The sequence below is a fragment of the Trachurus trachurus genome, assembly GCF_905171665.1.
Source record: "Trachurus trachurus genome assembly, chromosome: 10".
Classification (NCBI taxonomy): domain Eukaryota; kingdom Metazoa; phylum Chordata; class Actinopteri; order Carangiformes; family Carangidae; genus Trachurus; species Trachurus trachurus.
Window position 1 is genome coordinate 33,620,610 of NC_139894.1, and position 15,925 is coordinate 33,636,534.

Consider the following 15,925-nt stretch of genomic DNA (forward strand, 5'->3'; position numbering starts at 1 on the left):
CTGTGTTGCTGTGTATTAGCATTAACATATGCTTAAAGGTAGATTATATGTTTCCCCATGGGATCTTTTCATTCAGTCCAAAACCCAATTACGTATGCAGAGGAGTCAGACCAGAGAAAAAAAAAAGGTCAGGAATGATGTCCAGATGATATTAGTGGATGTTTTCACTACATAAAAGCACTGACAAAATGCTTCAGCTCACTCTCCTTTGACTAAAACATGTTCATTTGTGTCCAGGCCCCCTGTGATGGAAGCCCAAGGTTGAAATAAAAGTGCAAAGCATTCAGTGATGGATCTTGCTGAGTACATTGTCAGCTAATTTGTAGAGCCATAGTGCAATATTTGTAAAATAAAAAAAAAATAGCTTAGCAACCACACAACCAACATAATTATGTGTACACGACATCCTCATATTTGTGGTTTGAATCCATTTGTCCTGCTCAGATTCAGTTCCTTAGGAACAATTTCAGTGTGAGCAAAGCTGAGACTGCCCTCCCATGAAAAACAGCTGCATTTATTGTTCATTTAAATAAACCTAAAGCGACTATTGATTATTGATTCTGTCAATTTGACAATAACGTCTCAGGACTGTGTGAATTTGGTTAGCACTATAAAACCTCACAGAGAAGAGGTCGAGATATAACTTTGAGACAAGAGATCACAGTTCCTGAACCTTTGGTAAGTGATGACAATGGTGCCCTTGACTTAACAAAGCACTGCAGTTTCTGTCAGATGAGCCAGTACTTTGGTCCAATATGAAATGTTCACAATTTGACTTCCATCAAGTACTGTATGGTACTGGGGTACTGGGGTCAATTGTCTCCAATGGATAATAAATGTGGTCATCCTTTAACATTTCATTTCTATTACCACTAACCAGGTTGATGGATGTGGCTGTGGGTCCACAATTGTTGGATGGATTACATTGTAGTTATGCACTTAACCCTCAGAGGAATTGTAATAAATTGGCTGATTATTTGGCTGTTTGCCATCAAAAAGTGGAAACTTGTTCAACTTGTTCTTTATTGATCAAATACCTACAATACCAATGGCAGTCCCTTCGTTCTCAGCTGTGCTGTGTGTCAAGTGGTGATAAGCCAATTTTAGAATGATATAAACTAAGATGGTGACTACGGTAAATTTACCAGCAAAACATCTGATGTACCATTGACCAATTTAGCATGTTGGAGTTAGCACTTGAATGAATGAATGAATGAATGAATGAATGAATGAATGAATGAATGAATGAATGAATGAATGAATTTTATTTTATTTTGAACATGTCTAAATAAAAGAGAACAAAAAATAAATAAATAAAAGTATCATCAAATCACAGTAGTATACACACAATTTTGAAAAAGAGGTAGGAAGAAGTTTTTTTTTCTTTTTAAATTCATATCCTTTTTTATTGCCCATAATATGTATGCACAAATATCCATATACATATGTATAGCATATATAAATACTACATAAACATCCATATAAATATATTGCATATACTACATAAATATTCACATCAATATACATATACAACATACATACAAGTATATAAAACATACACTGTCTTTGTGCCTTACCCTGGCAAACCAATACCTTTAGTGATGGCAAGCCTCACACCATACTGTTTCAATGTCATTTTTAGCTTTGTTCTTTAACCATTTTAAAATATGCTGACAATGTCATCTTAGCAACAGGGACACCTTATCAGAAAACCTTCAAATAACTAAAACGTTATCGATCATAATCCTTTTGTTTTGTTTTTTTTTCTTTTGCATAAAAGCAGTATGATGGTGTATTGGTTAGCACTGTCACCTGACAGCAAGAACCCCCACTATCAGATGGGATTTGGTCCAGCCACCCACAACCCTATAAGGATAAGGGCTATAGCTGATGGATGTTTATTATTTTGCGGTATAGCTTGGAGGACTTGTGGGGAATCCCTGCAACCAGGTTCCAGAACCTTCCCAAGGGGAATGTAGGCTTCAATGATCAGAGATAACACAAGGTTCATGTTTGCTTGTTGTTGTACGTGTCACATATTCAATTCCAAAAACTCTGGATCTATCATCAATCCAAACTAACTATGATCTGGCTTTGATTTTCTGGACTGATAAATATCACCAAAAAAGTGCACAATGAAAAACCTGGGCTAATATGTGCTTCACTGTGTGGATAAGACCTCCTCCGCCATAGGGCTGTTTAGATTTGATGATCTTTTATGTGCCAAATTAATTCCTAAAATGAATATCTTGGGGCAATCCGCAAAGGTTTGCTCTCATAATTAAGCAGCGCTTCCTAATACCATCTCCACTAAGCTTGGGGGCTTCTTCCTTTTTAAGTCTGTCTTTGAGAGACGTTTTCTCCTCTATTTTCCTCTATCTATATCTCTTTCTCTGTTGGTCGGGAGTCTATCTTCATTAGGTGACAGACCGCTACATTGGTTAGCATCACGTGAGATGACAGATGGGGATAACTGGGAAGCTCAGTGGAAGGCCTTGATTCGTTCATTCGTACCTGTTAATGACCCGTGTTGTTAAAACAGCGTCGAGGGACGGTCCGACAGTCGCGCTCCGTTTCACCGGAGGACAGGAAACTGGATCGGCGTTTCATCCGACCCAGCTGGACGACAAACTTTTCCTCTCTTTTTCGCCTCCCGTTTCACTTTGTTGCCTCCTCTTGTAGATGACTGCTGGGAGACTTGCCGCACCATTTATCATTGTGATGGGTTGTTCAGACTCTACACAATGAGACAGAGGGTTAAAAGATGCGCCCGGGCATTCAGCATGGTTAAAAAGAGGCTATTTTCATCACATTCTACTGATTATCTCCACTGCAGGTGTACAATATACGTACATTATTGCTGCCGCTGATGGAAATGAAGACAATCTTGGTGAAACGGTCAAATGTATTGAAATGATTCCCTTCCACTGTGCTGATGTTGACGTCAGACAACAGGAGACTTTAATAGAATGATAGGCAATATAAAAGAGCACTCTCTCCTCCAAACACACACTGTTAATTCCATTTACATAACTTGCACCATTTGAATAAATGTCAGTGCATACAGTAAATTAAGCAGTATGAATCACCTTTAGTCTCCCACTCTATCGCTCCCTGTCTTTTTAATGGTGAGAGGGCAGGTAGTTTAGTTATGTGAAGTACTGTGGTGTGCGATTGAAGTGTTTGGATGTGTGAGGAAGACAGCTGTGGCATGTAATTAATCTGTGGAGAGTGAGTGGGGGTAATGGCACCTCTTCAGCCAGACTGCTGTTATACTGTTTGCATGATGGAGCAACTGCAGTTAATAGAGCAATAGTATTCATGGAGGGTGATCAGACAGGTTTCAACTATTTTAGCAAAAAAAAAAAAAGTATTTCATGATTTACGTATATCTAGTCTAACATGTTTTTTTTTTCACATAAAACTGGACCTGGAGGCTAATCCTGATTGAGATCTGTGGATCAGACCTCATGCCCTGCCCGCCGCCTTCTTGCTCCAGGTTGACAGGTAAGAGAGCAATGAGTGTCAAGATGATTAGAGGGGGAAATAACAAGGGGAGGGGAAAACATTAGTAGGGCAGCTACAAGTTTGAGATCCACTTTGACCCAAACACAGATAACACTACATTAGGAAAGCAGCATAGTGTGTGTGTCTGTATATATATTTTTTCCTGTTTAATATTTAGTCACAGACATCACTTTGTCTGAAAGGATTGTTGCTGGACTGTAATTTCTTCTTAATAAATGTTTTATAATAAAAAAAGAAGAAAAAAAAACACTTTTTTTTAGTATAATCCACCGTCAGCATTTTTAATACATATAAAAAAAAAATTAAAAAATAAGAAAAATGAATTAAGATTTGATTGTTACTTTTTCAATTGTCCATCCCAGGTCACAGTGTTGACTGATAATTATGTTTGATGTCAGATTTGTTTTGTGTGTGTCTGTGTACTTTGTGGAATGTTGAAGGAAATCATCTTATCAGTAATTTACACATAACAAAATGTGGCCCTCTGATGGTGAGGGCCCCATGCAGTTGCCTGCTTTGAAGGATCGGTAATTCGGAAATACACTCATGTTTAGATGTTTGAAGAAATACCCCACATTCCCTGAAGTAAATGAAGAGTTACATATAACAAACTTAGAGTCTCCACTGCTTCCTCCCTCCATGACAACTGTATGGAAATTCTGTATGCATTTTTATACAGCTCAAGTTGTGGATAAATGAGGCTATAATGAGGCTTTGATGAACCAATGCCTGCCAGAAACCACTTTCTCTCTCTGTCCCAGCTCACATAAGAATATACCACTCTTCTTCTGTACTACTGTTAGATTGAGATTCACTATCTGATCATTTTAATTTGTCAGACACATTCACATCATTTTTTTAATACTAGATAATGAATGCATTTGCATCACTTGATAGCTTGATAACCTTTGATTAGTCAATCAAAATTAAAAAGTTAATAGGCATTTTGAAAATAAATGAATTGTTTGTCATAAGTCAAGTAAACATGTCAAATGTTCTCTGATTCCTTCTTCTTTCATCATTTGCAGTTAATCAGTTAAATGGAAAAATAACTAGAACAAATATGAACATTCATTGCAGCTTTTAAATCAACGCTAACTTCTTTATTGGTATAAAAACACAGCCCAGCAGCATCACAGCCTGTTCTCCACATCTTCTTTGACCGGTTTTTCCAACAGTATCTGAGAAACGGAGGCAGACAAAGCTGCTGGAGAACGGTTCACTTCATGCAAACGACCTCTGCATCGCTTTGATGTAACTTCCCATGTCCTCGTGTTCTCCTAATTCTCCCAATTAAACCTCTCTCGCCTCCCCGAAGAAGAGGAAAGCGCAGCAACATCAGCGCTTTGTTGTTGATCTTTAATAGTGCTTCTCTCAGCCTACATCTGATTCAAGGTCAAAGGTCAAACGCACCAAACACCGCCTCAGCTCTAATAAGTCGGGTTAAACTCCTTAGTTCAGCCAAATAAAAGTGCTAATCCAGGCTGGGATTCGTTTAGTAGTCAGCTGCAGGGAGCGGGTCAGACCAAAATGTTCCCATGAGACGAAGCTCTGAAGGAACTCCTCTCTGCTTTGACTTTGTGTTCACCAGCAATTACTGAAACAGAAATCCAGGCTCACAACCAAGTTCAGCCATGGGAGTATTTAATCAAGATTACACAGAGTCATGGAAAAACACTGCCCTGTTAAATGGTTCTTATAATAATGCAGCTCTTGAACAGTATACAGTATGTATTGAAGGGGTTGGATTTCTGACAGACCGGCTTAACCCGCTCAGAATCGATTTGTCAGTCTTGGTTAAATGTAGTAGGAACATGAACTACAGTCATATTATGAACTCAAGGTTTAATCCTTTAGCTTTTTTTCCAGAGCTCTTAGCTATATCTCATGTCCTGATGGGAAAAAACAAACACACGCACACACACACAAAAAAACAGCACAACATCTGGTCCTCGGATGCAATGGAACGGTCATTCATGGTTTTAGATTATGGCTGACACTACTGACACTGTAGCATGTGGCTGTTTATCATAGACTGTAAATAAAGATGGATGTAGCCTCTGTTACATCACCCACAGGAGTTAGAGCTGCTCCACCTCACTCCCAACTCATCCAAATAGGGGTAAGGCAAGGATATGGCCACACTCAATTATACATAGTTTCTTCATAAAATGTAAACAGCTGAGCGCAGTTCATTGTATAGTTTTTCTACTCAATGACAATAAAGACTATCTATCTATCTATCTATCTATCTATCTATCTATCTATCTATCTATCTATCTATCTATCTATCTATCTATCTATCTATCTATCTATCTGAGAGGCAAGAGTTTATTGTCATTGTTAAAAAAAAATGATATAATGTTGGAGCATCATGCAACACATACAGTTACATAAATATAAATCTAGATAGAAATAGAAATACTCATATCTATACAGTAATCAGATACCCTCTCTATTTTCAAAAATTGACTTCTGATTGTTGATTACGTGATATTGTTTTTAATTGTATGATGTTTTGTTTAAAGCACCTTGAGATGCATTTTATGTCTGAAAGGAGCTATATGAAACAAATAATAATAATAATAGTCATTGTTATCATTATTATTATTAACCAGAAGATGGCTGGAAACATGTTTCTTTCAGAGTTGGATATTTTATATAGCCACACTCTACTGGTCATTCCAGGAAGTACAGTTTTAGGTTTTGGGGCAGGAACTCGATTTCACAGCTTCACCATCCAAGCACTGCTGAGCAGACTCTAGGTCCAAATGGAAAGAAGAGGAGACACTGTCCATCTTTACAAAGAGACAAAATCAAGGAATTGAAGTCAGATTTTGTAGTTCATGAATTTGTATTTCGTCTCTACATTGCATTCAAAACCTGAGGTGAACAGCAGAGGAAACATCCCTGCTACATGAAGCAGTTAAAAGAGTTTCATTTGATGTAGCCTTGTTCATAAAGCCCTACACCTCCACACTGCATAATTGCACCAGGGTGGACCAATAGACATCTACATACATACACACACACACACATACATAGACTTGCTGGCAGGCTCACGGGGGGCCATAAAAGTGTTCATTTGCTCTCTCCCCTCCACTATTACATCTCCTTATCTAGTCCATCGTCTGTTCTGTCCCTCCACTCTCGCTACTGCAATTAGACCCAGAGGAGAGGGAATGCTTCGCTGCATGTACAGAGAGGCGTGCGGAGACAGCCTCTTTCTTTTTAAGGCCTGGCTGATAAAGCAGCGAGGCAATCAGCCATTCGCATCAGAGAGAGAGAGAGCGAGAGAAAAAAAAGGCTTGATTTGGCTTGGCTGGCGGGCACTCTTCAGTCCTCCTTTTAACTCACCTGCTCATCCCGCTCCTTTCAGTTCTTTTCATTTCTTTCATCCCGCCATCTCTGCGGACAGCACTGATGCTGCATTCATACCGTTTATTGTGCTATTGTTGCATTAGACCCGGACACGGCGCGGACACAAGTGGAGTGCAGGCGCTGACAATGTGTGTATTATTAAAATGAGGTTAGCAGAGTGAGTGGGAAGCCGCACTGAAGGACTATACGCCATATGCCTTTTGATTGGTGTTGGGACTGTTGCCATAAATCACCCAGGTCATATTTATGCTTGTTTGTGAATCTGTGAGTGTGTGACTTTGCTACACACCTCCCAGAACCACAGAAGGTGGAGGTCAGCGTGGATGATTCAGCCTGCAAAGCACGTAGAAGCCAATATTTGTTTTGTTTTTTTCACTTTTTACTGACAGCAAAGAACAGAACAGAAAAAAACCCCACAGGTCTTAACATCAACACCTCAAAGACACAAGTAATGATCATAAACTCCATCAACCCATCAGGTGTTGCAACGGGGGCAGGCAACCCAGCCCCAAGCTGGAAGGGGGGGCCCCCAGAGACGGCTAACACTGGGCCATATCAATGACAACATAATGCTGCCAATGGCTTTGTACACAGAATATTGTGCATAGTATGCACAAAGCTGCCAATGTTAACGCTTCTCAGAGTAATGCATATGTTGTCAATGCTTACTGTACATTGACACCAACATCAGTTCTGCTGTCAGTAGATCAGCTTGTTCTGTCCAACCTGTTAAGCATTTGCAAAGTATTCTACATTGGCAGAACAAAAAGACGTCTTCAAGACAGATTAGCGGAACATATGTAAGTACACCATCCGTACTGGGAATGTAAATGATCCCATGTCTTAAAACTACATGGACTTCCACAACAGTAACACATCTACTTTGGCATTTATCACATTCCATCCTCCATATGCAAACGTGACAAAGAAAAGTAAATCAAAGGAAAGTTTATTGGATATATAAACTGCAGGCTACAAAACATCCAGGCCTGAATGATGACATGGACCTTACTGCTTTTCTGTTATTGTACTGTATTTGATTTCATCTTAATCAGTTGTGTCTATTATCCTATTGTTGTATTGATTGTTTAATCTATTATTGTACCTATTGTTTTTTTGTTTTTTGTTTTGTATGGATCATTAGTCCGGACTAATTGTGATCGTTAACTACATGACTTGTGACTTGTTACAAATGAGATTGGAGACTCTCTGCCTTCCACCATGGCGTCTCATGGCTAGTTACTCGGTCGCCGCCCCGGTGTCCCAGCTCTCGTCTCTGCACACTGCGAAACAAACGTGCTCTAACCGGTAATCTTTTGTTTATGACAGTTAAGACCACATAAATACACGTCGTAACATTGTATATTGTCACGACCATACGCCACCCGGGGAGCATACGTCAGTCCGACTGCCCAAATGTCCGACGGCTCATTTCTCCGACTACCCATTCTACAGTGTTAAGGTTAGGTTTAGGGTAAGGTTAAGGGTTAGGGCTACTTTAGTCGGAGAAGTGGGAGGTCGGACTGATGGACGCAAAAATAAAGAAATGTATGGTCGGAGAAATGGGTAGTCGGACAGACGTCATGCGCCCACGCCACCCTGGTAATTCAAGTTTTACAGTTAGGGCTCTAACCAGTCTAGGCTACAGGGATGACACAGGTGCACATATTTCTATTGCTGAAAACCTGGAGCTTGGTGGGATTCGCTGCCATATTGCCCAATGTTCGACTTACCGGCTTCTTCACGCTCACCACCTGTAGCTTCGTCAGCGAGGCTTTCCTGCGTCCTGCTTCAGTGGCACCGGGCCGGCCACCTGCTCCAGCGTCCTGCATGTATCGACCTCCGTCCATCGTCACGCGGTCGCGGCTTTGTCAGTTCATTTTTGTTTAGACGAGACAATAACTAAAACGGTAATTCACTCTTGAGGTGGAGGGGATCCTTCGTCAACTCCCTTGACTTCTCGGGGCGGCAGCCTCGTCTGTCCACGAGACTCTCTTTGGCGTTTTCCCAGACTGCCTTGCTCCTTCCGCTCACGTCAGACTTAAGCGGCCAGGTAACCAGGCAACCAATCAAAACATTACACAATATGGCAGCCCCCCTTCTCAAACCTACGGAAGTGACCCCAACAATATGTAATATAACGTTATCCACCGCTCCTTGTATCGATTTTTCGCCCGGGTTTGTTGTAAACAAATGCACATGGCCGAGAGGAGGTTTAGCAAAACAGCGGAAAAGCCACTGGACTTGCATAGTTCCCCTTTAAAGAGTGCAAAATCAATAAATAAGGTCTGTATTATTGTGGCTTCCTACTTAGTTTTGCAGGCTGGGAGTCTGTACCTGCACTGGGCTGGAATAAGCTGAAACTCATGATGTAAAGGGCAGAGGCATCTTTGAAAACACTTCCTGCTCTGCTCTCTGTAACTGCTCAGTGTACAGGGTCTCTGGGCTGAGCCTGAGGCTCTCCAATCAGCCTACTACTACACAACTTCACAATCAGATTCAAGCAAATTCTATTTTGACATACATGTTTCCGAACCATAAGACCAAGCCAGATGACAGAACAGAACCTTCTATAGCCCACTTAACTGTTGTTCTCGAAGGCTATTTTGCTGTCAATAACTGTTTGAATGTATTTATAGTTTTGAACTCATTTCACTATGTGACCCTTTATAGAAGCAACTCCATGCGCCAGAGGGTGAGCAGTTAGAATGAATTCCTGATTATGCGATCACGTGATCTGATGCAGTGCTTATATCATGAATGTGAACAACTCACCCATGCCTTCTTGTGGAATGTGCTAATGAATCTTGAAATCAATGATGGGAGCATATTTATCATTGGTACAGTCACACCACGTGCCCATTCCCTCCCATTGTGTATATCTGAGGATGATTCAACCCAAACATCTTGTTGCAAACGTTGGTGACTCCTGATCTGGTCAGCAGATGGGGTGTGGAGAGTGTTGGAGGAGAGGGGGCCGAGGGCGGGCGGTTGCAAGATGAGTGAATGATAGTCTTCCAGGGGCAGATCAATAGCTCAAGGCCTCGGGTCCAGATTGGCTCTGGTTCCACGGGGAATTCACCACAGCTCTAAGCACACACATGCCTGTACATCACTTTTTTTTTCTTTGCATCTGTCGCCTTCAAACTCTCCGCTCCCCGAGCCCAGCCCCTGACCCATCTCTACAAAAGTACACCTCTGCTCCCCACTGCGTCAGTCCCATTCATCAAACCTGAGCTGCACTCTGGAAGTATAATAGCTCAATCACCGAGCAAACCCCCCCTCCCCTCCCGTCAAACACCCACCTCCTCCCTCCTCCCTGTCCCTTCTCTCCTGCATTTGGCAGCACTCAAAACTTTCCATCACCAAGCTTTTAGAGAGATATAAAAGAAGTTTCCTCTCTCTTTCTCCCTCTCTGTTTATTCGGTTTATTCACACTGAGTCCAGAGATTTTCCTCTGCGCTCAGAGCTGAATCTCAATCCTTCTCTCCGGTTTAATTGGCTGAGTTTGAATGATCTTTACCAATGGTACCAATGCTGCTTCAAGGCAAACTTCATAATTGATGGAAAGTGGTGCAACGAAATGGGTTTATTGGCAGCTCCGCACTGATGTTAAGCCAAATTGTATCGTCTGTATCTTTAGAGGTAAATAGCTGCTTGGTGAATGCAAGTCCGGTGCTGGGGGTTGAGTATAATGACTTGGTATGATGCCTGAGTCATGTGATGTTTATGAAAAGAAACATACACATAGGTCTATTATAATCAGAAAACCCACAGACAAGTACGTATATGTGCACTGAATGCAGTAATGATATTGATGCACAATGAATGCATTGAATGGAAATTGGAATATTGCCATAGATTATTATATTGGTCAAGGACAAGATTCATATGTACATCTTTTTTTTTCTTCCTTTCTTTTTTGTTGCATCAATTTACATCAATTTAAGATTAAATGGAAAATTACAAAAGGAAGTAACTTGATATTTCATTCTAAGACTGAAATAAAATCAGTGTTAACGTGTAGCCAGAGCCAAGACAATGATGAAGTTGTGTGGCAGTCATAATGGACCTTTGTTGCTATGGTTACAATATAAATGTTCACTGTTTCATGTGTGTGACATATGCAAATTATAATCAATTACATTCATCGTGGCCCTTATGATGTATGTATTTTCCAAGAACACATTGGTTGAACAGGTGAAGGCTGAAGCTCCAGCGTATTAAATCTGCACTCCAATCACCAAACCATTCAATACAGGCCAGTGTATAATTAGGCAAAACGGGACAGTGGGAGGGGTCAGTTTTGTGTAGTGATGATTTATGATGTCATTACAACAGCAACATGTATTTTCCTTCGACTGGAGGACAAACAGGTGAGACACTGAATGTCACACAGACAATATGTTCACTCGAACCGAGAGCCAAGATGGTCCACCGCGGCACGTACCACACATCCAGCACCAGCGTGTTCCCAGTCCAGAAACTTTAGTAGAGTTCAGTACTGCTCTCAGCCTGCTGTCAGTGTTGAAGCGAGGGGGCTAACACGCAGGTCAGTCCATTTCTTCCACCTCGGATATACCCGAACCCAAATACATTATTCGGAATTACACAAATAATGCTTTGATCCAGAACTGTTTTTCTGGAGCTTATTTTCTAAAGAAAAAGAGGATGAATGGTGGTTTGAGCATGATTTTGAGCCAAATACAAGAGATTAAAACAAAATGGAACAAAAAAAAAAACATGCTGGTGCGTGTTCTGAGCCAATCACACACTGCCACAGTTTGGTTTTAGGGAAGAGAGCCCTCAGGCTCAGGCCCTTACGTTATCACAGAGGAGCATCAGCACATAACCAGGTGACTGTGGTTCACACTCCAACACAGTAGGTGGCGGGAAAAGAAGCGGCTACAAAACGGTGGATACATGTTTTTGTGTGTCACAACCAGGGTTCTAAATTCACTTTTTTGATCACCATTGAAAATCACCATTGAAAATAAGAGAGATTCTTTAAATTTGTAAAACAAAACTGTGTTTCAGACTCTTCATGAAAATAGTATGTTTTTAGCCTTTATCATACTGATAAGTGAAATTATTACATTCAGTTATTGTCCTCTATTAAATATGAAAGGAGGCTGAAAATCACAGGACATGTCTGTTCTGATGATACAAGTCATTGGTCCTGAAATCTGGGTTTCTTCTACATCTGGGGGCAGAGCTCCGTGGGAAACAGTCGGGGAGATTCAGCTCGACAGGGAACCGGGATTTGACACAACACCGACTGGGGTGGGGGGTGGGATAGGGGTTACCACCGAATCAACTTTTTTTTTTCAACATAGGCTACATGTCATGATAACTTTTGTATTTTGACCATTAAAACCTCCATAGTTCGTAGTTCATAGGCACATTTACGTTACGGCACGCCCACTTCTGGTTTCTTCAAATACAAATAACGAATCCAAAGATTTTTTTTAAGAGCCCGAATCCGAACATCAAATACAAATAGTGCACTGGCTGAACACCCCTACCTGGAACACAGTGGGAACAACAAGGAGAAACACAAACTGTTGACTTAATCACCTTGCTCTGTGTCGGTTAAGACTTCCCTTCATGTGAACCAAGGCACTGAGCTCCAACCTGACAAGAACCAAGCTTTGAACTAAAGATTCACAAAACAGTTGGACACAGGTGTAAACAGACCTTTTGACCATCCGCCGTGGCTGTGTTTGAAAAGGCAGCGGCCTGTGTTGTTTATCTGAATGACTGGAGTCTTTGAGAATATCCATTTCTCCTGTGCACAAAAAACAGTTTGTCCTCTGTTCTTCAGTGAGGCAGAGGAGACACAGCTCACACTGAGGGGAGTCTACACCAGCTTTTTTCTCTCTCTTTCTCTCTTTCATCCCTCTTCTCTCCTACCATTCTTTATTTTAATACCACTCTCTTTCTTTCCCTCTTAATTGTACCTGTTCTTCTACTCCTCCCCCGTCACATTCTTATCTGCCACTGCACGTGTTACATTATTGAAGATGCACTGACATCAAGTCCATCATCTTGTGTGTTGATTCCAATTGATCCAGTTTGTGTGTGTGTGTGTGTGTGTGTGTGTGTGTGTGTGTGTGTGTGTGTGTGTGTGTGTGTGTGTGTGTGTGTGTGTGTGTGTGTGTGTGTGTGGTTGTGTGTATCCCCAGGAGGAACATCTTCTGCTGCTCAAATGCAGGGATTCTTTATTTATTTATTGAATATTGTGATGATAAATAGGTAAAAACAAGGTGTTTATTCTGCGCAGAGCATAAAAAGTTTACATGTTTTTGAAGTGTTGGGAGTTGTGAAGTTTTTTTTTTTTTCTCGTTATGTTTTTTGAATCCCAATTGCAGCTAAATAGGTTGACAAAGCAAAGAACTACAAATGCTACATCTGAGGACAATTTATTCTGACATCGCTTGACAGGGTTTCTGATGAAAGACGAAGACGTGACAGTCCCTGTGTGGAGATGAGACGAGCATTAACGGAGGATTATTTCCATATTTCTGTAAACGCTGGGTACCCATGAGGTACATGTACTGGGTAGCAACAGCAAAGTTTGTGAAAATTATAGTCTTGTAACTTGGAGTGAGAATTCTTAGTGTGATGTTTTTCTTTTCTCTCCCTCACTGTGTAATTAGAGGAAAAAACGGGGAGAAGAGCCATACATTATATCACAGCCCACAGACCTTATTCCTACTGTGTAATGCAAACTGCGCATTGTAGTTTCACTCATTAACAAACAGCTCTGTGTTGTGAGGGATAAAATACAATTAAAGCTCTATTACACCCACATGTCTCCTGCTTAATTGTATGATTTAGAATAAAGGAAAGTCAAGTGAGAATGTGCTGCTGGCCTGTTTGTCCAGCTCATAATGCTGGAGTGGAAAACAAATATACCTTTATCAAGTGTATACTGAAACTGGGATGGAGGGGGCACAACATAATAAAGCTAGACAATAATAAAAAATACAGATATTGCCAGATCAAACACAGCTAATCTTTAATGTTTAATGAGGATTTATCATTTTAATTACCCTGGCTGGCTGTAATGTGCTGGTTCTCCTCTGTCTCCCCTTTAATTACAATGGATTCATACAATAAAATCACAGAGTAAAATCATGGGCTGGATTATGAGGTGTCACTGGCATTGGTCCTCTCCACTCCCCTGCCTGTGTTTTTCTACTGAACATGCAGCATTGTTGTCCTATATAAATATACCTAGTTATTTTTCTCTGAAGGACAGTCATCACCGAGAACCTTGTTTGGCTCTGCTCCTGTTGGCCTTGTGTTTCATGTTGTGTTACCCTCCCTCATGTGTGTGTGTGTGTGTGTGTCATTTACACAAATAAAAAACAGTGATATTTCCATGTGTTTTGGCCTTACGTTTATGCCAAAAACTGAGCTTCAGATGATTTCCAGAAATCAAAGCAAATGTTAAACCTATTAGGGATATCGCATTTAAGCCATAATTGAAGATGAAAAGTTGTAGTTACATTTAAAATAATACAATGCAAATTATTTTTGCTCCAAACATAGACACTTACAGATCACATCTAAACATGGAGGGTGATCTCCAAGTGGTCATTTCCAAAATTAGACCCAGAATTGACTTGGTATGTTCCACCCACAGTGCCCACCCATCTCATTAGGTGTAATTCCCAAACTGTAAATTTGCACAGCAACAATGTCCAAATGCTTACTCAGAACTACAGTTTAAGGACTGAGATATTCTTACGCTAACACTGAAATTAAAGCAAAGTGTCAAAATGAAGTTTGCACATGGCACCATCAATGTTCATTTGTTGTTGTGTTGTTATTTGGATGTGTGTGCTTTGTTTCAGTCACCTTCAGGGATAGTGGGGGTCGTCAAGTCTATGGCACAGTTGATTTGGGGTTTGCGGGCTAAAAAGTCTGTGAACCCTTTCTGGATGTTGCATTAAAGGTCCAGTGTGTAATAACTGTCAAGGTTTTTTGAGAAAATCTGAATATACTACCCATGAATATATTTGTGTAAGTGTACAATCGCTATAAATTAAGATTTGTTCTATTATTTTTCTATACATATAGCAAGGGTCTTGCTTTAGAGAGTGTCGCCATCTTGCACTGCCATGTTTATACGGCAGCCCGAATTGAAAATCCATCGTAAAATGGTTTCGATCTTCACCTCATTGCTCCATGCTCCTGTAATCCTCCCAGTCGTCCCAGTCGTGGAAGACATGTTTTTTTGTCCTCGGAGGCCACTGTCACTTTGCCGACGGGACGTGTGAGTGCAAGCGAGTGAGTGAAGGAGCGCTGCAATCTAGAATCTGAACGCTGGATGTCACAGACTTCCCCCCATTTTACACACTAGACCTTTAATAAACAATATGATTGACCGCATGAAAAAGTTCAAAGTACCAATATGTAGTTGGTATAGCTTGATCAGAGATCTGACAATGCCCATGCAGTGTATAACCAGAATCACTACTTAAGAAACATGAAAGAATTTGAACACATCTCACAGCTCGACAGCTGAATAATAAAACATTCTATAGGCTTTTACATACATCAGCATCACGGTCGTCTATTCTGAAGCTCAGTCCAGGGCCACTTACTTCCCCTCAGAGTGCTATGGCAGAGCGCCAGTTGACTGTACAGTCTGACAAGTTAACAAAGAAAAAGAAAATAGAGTCCTTAAACGTAAATTCACATAATACTGTCTGGTGGCGTTGGGGAGCGGAGGGAGGCTATTTGCGTGTCATGTTTGCGGTTGGCAGAATGAGGGAGAGGAGATAGCTCCGACTTTGTTTGGTTTCCTCGATGATTCCTTCACTTGTGGTTTATGTTGGACGGGTGCCAGTGCGTCGGGGGCCGCCGCGACCGGCGCAGACAGCCGTGTGTCAATTTTATGACTTATACTGTTGTCTGGTACAGTTGAGGAGGAGGAGGATGAGGGGGGGGGGATAGGCTGCTTTGTTGTTGCCTCTTGCTCTGATTCTCCTCCCGAACCAAGTTT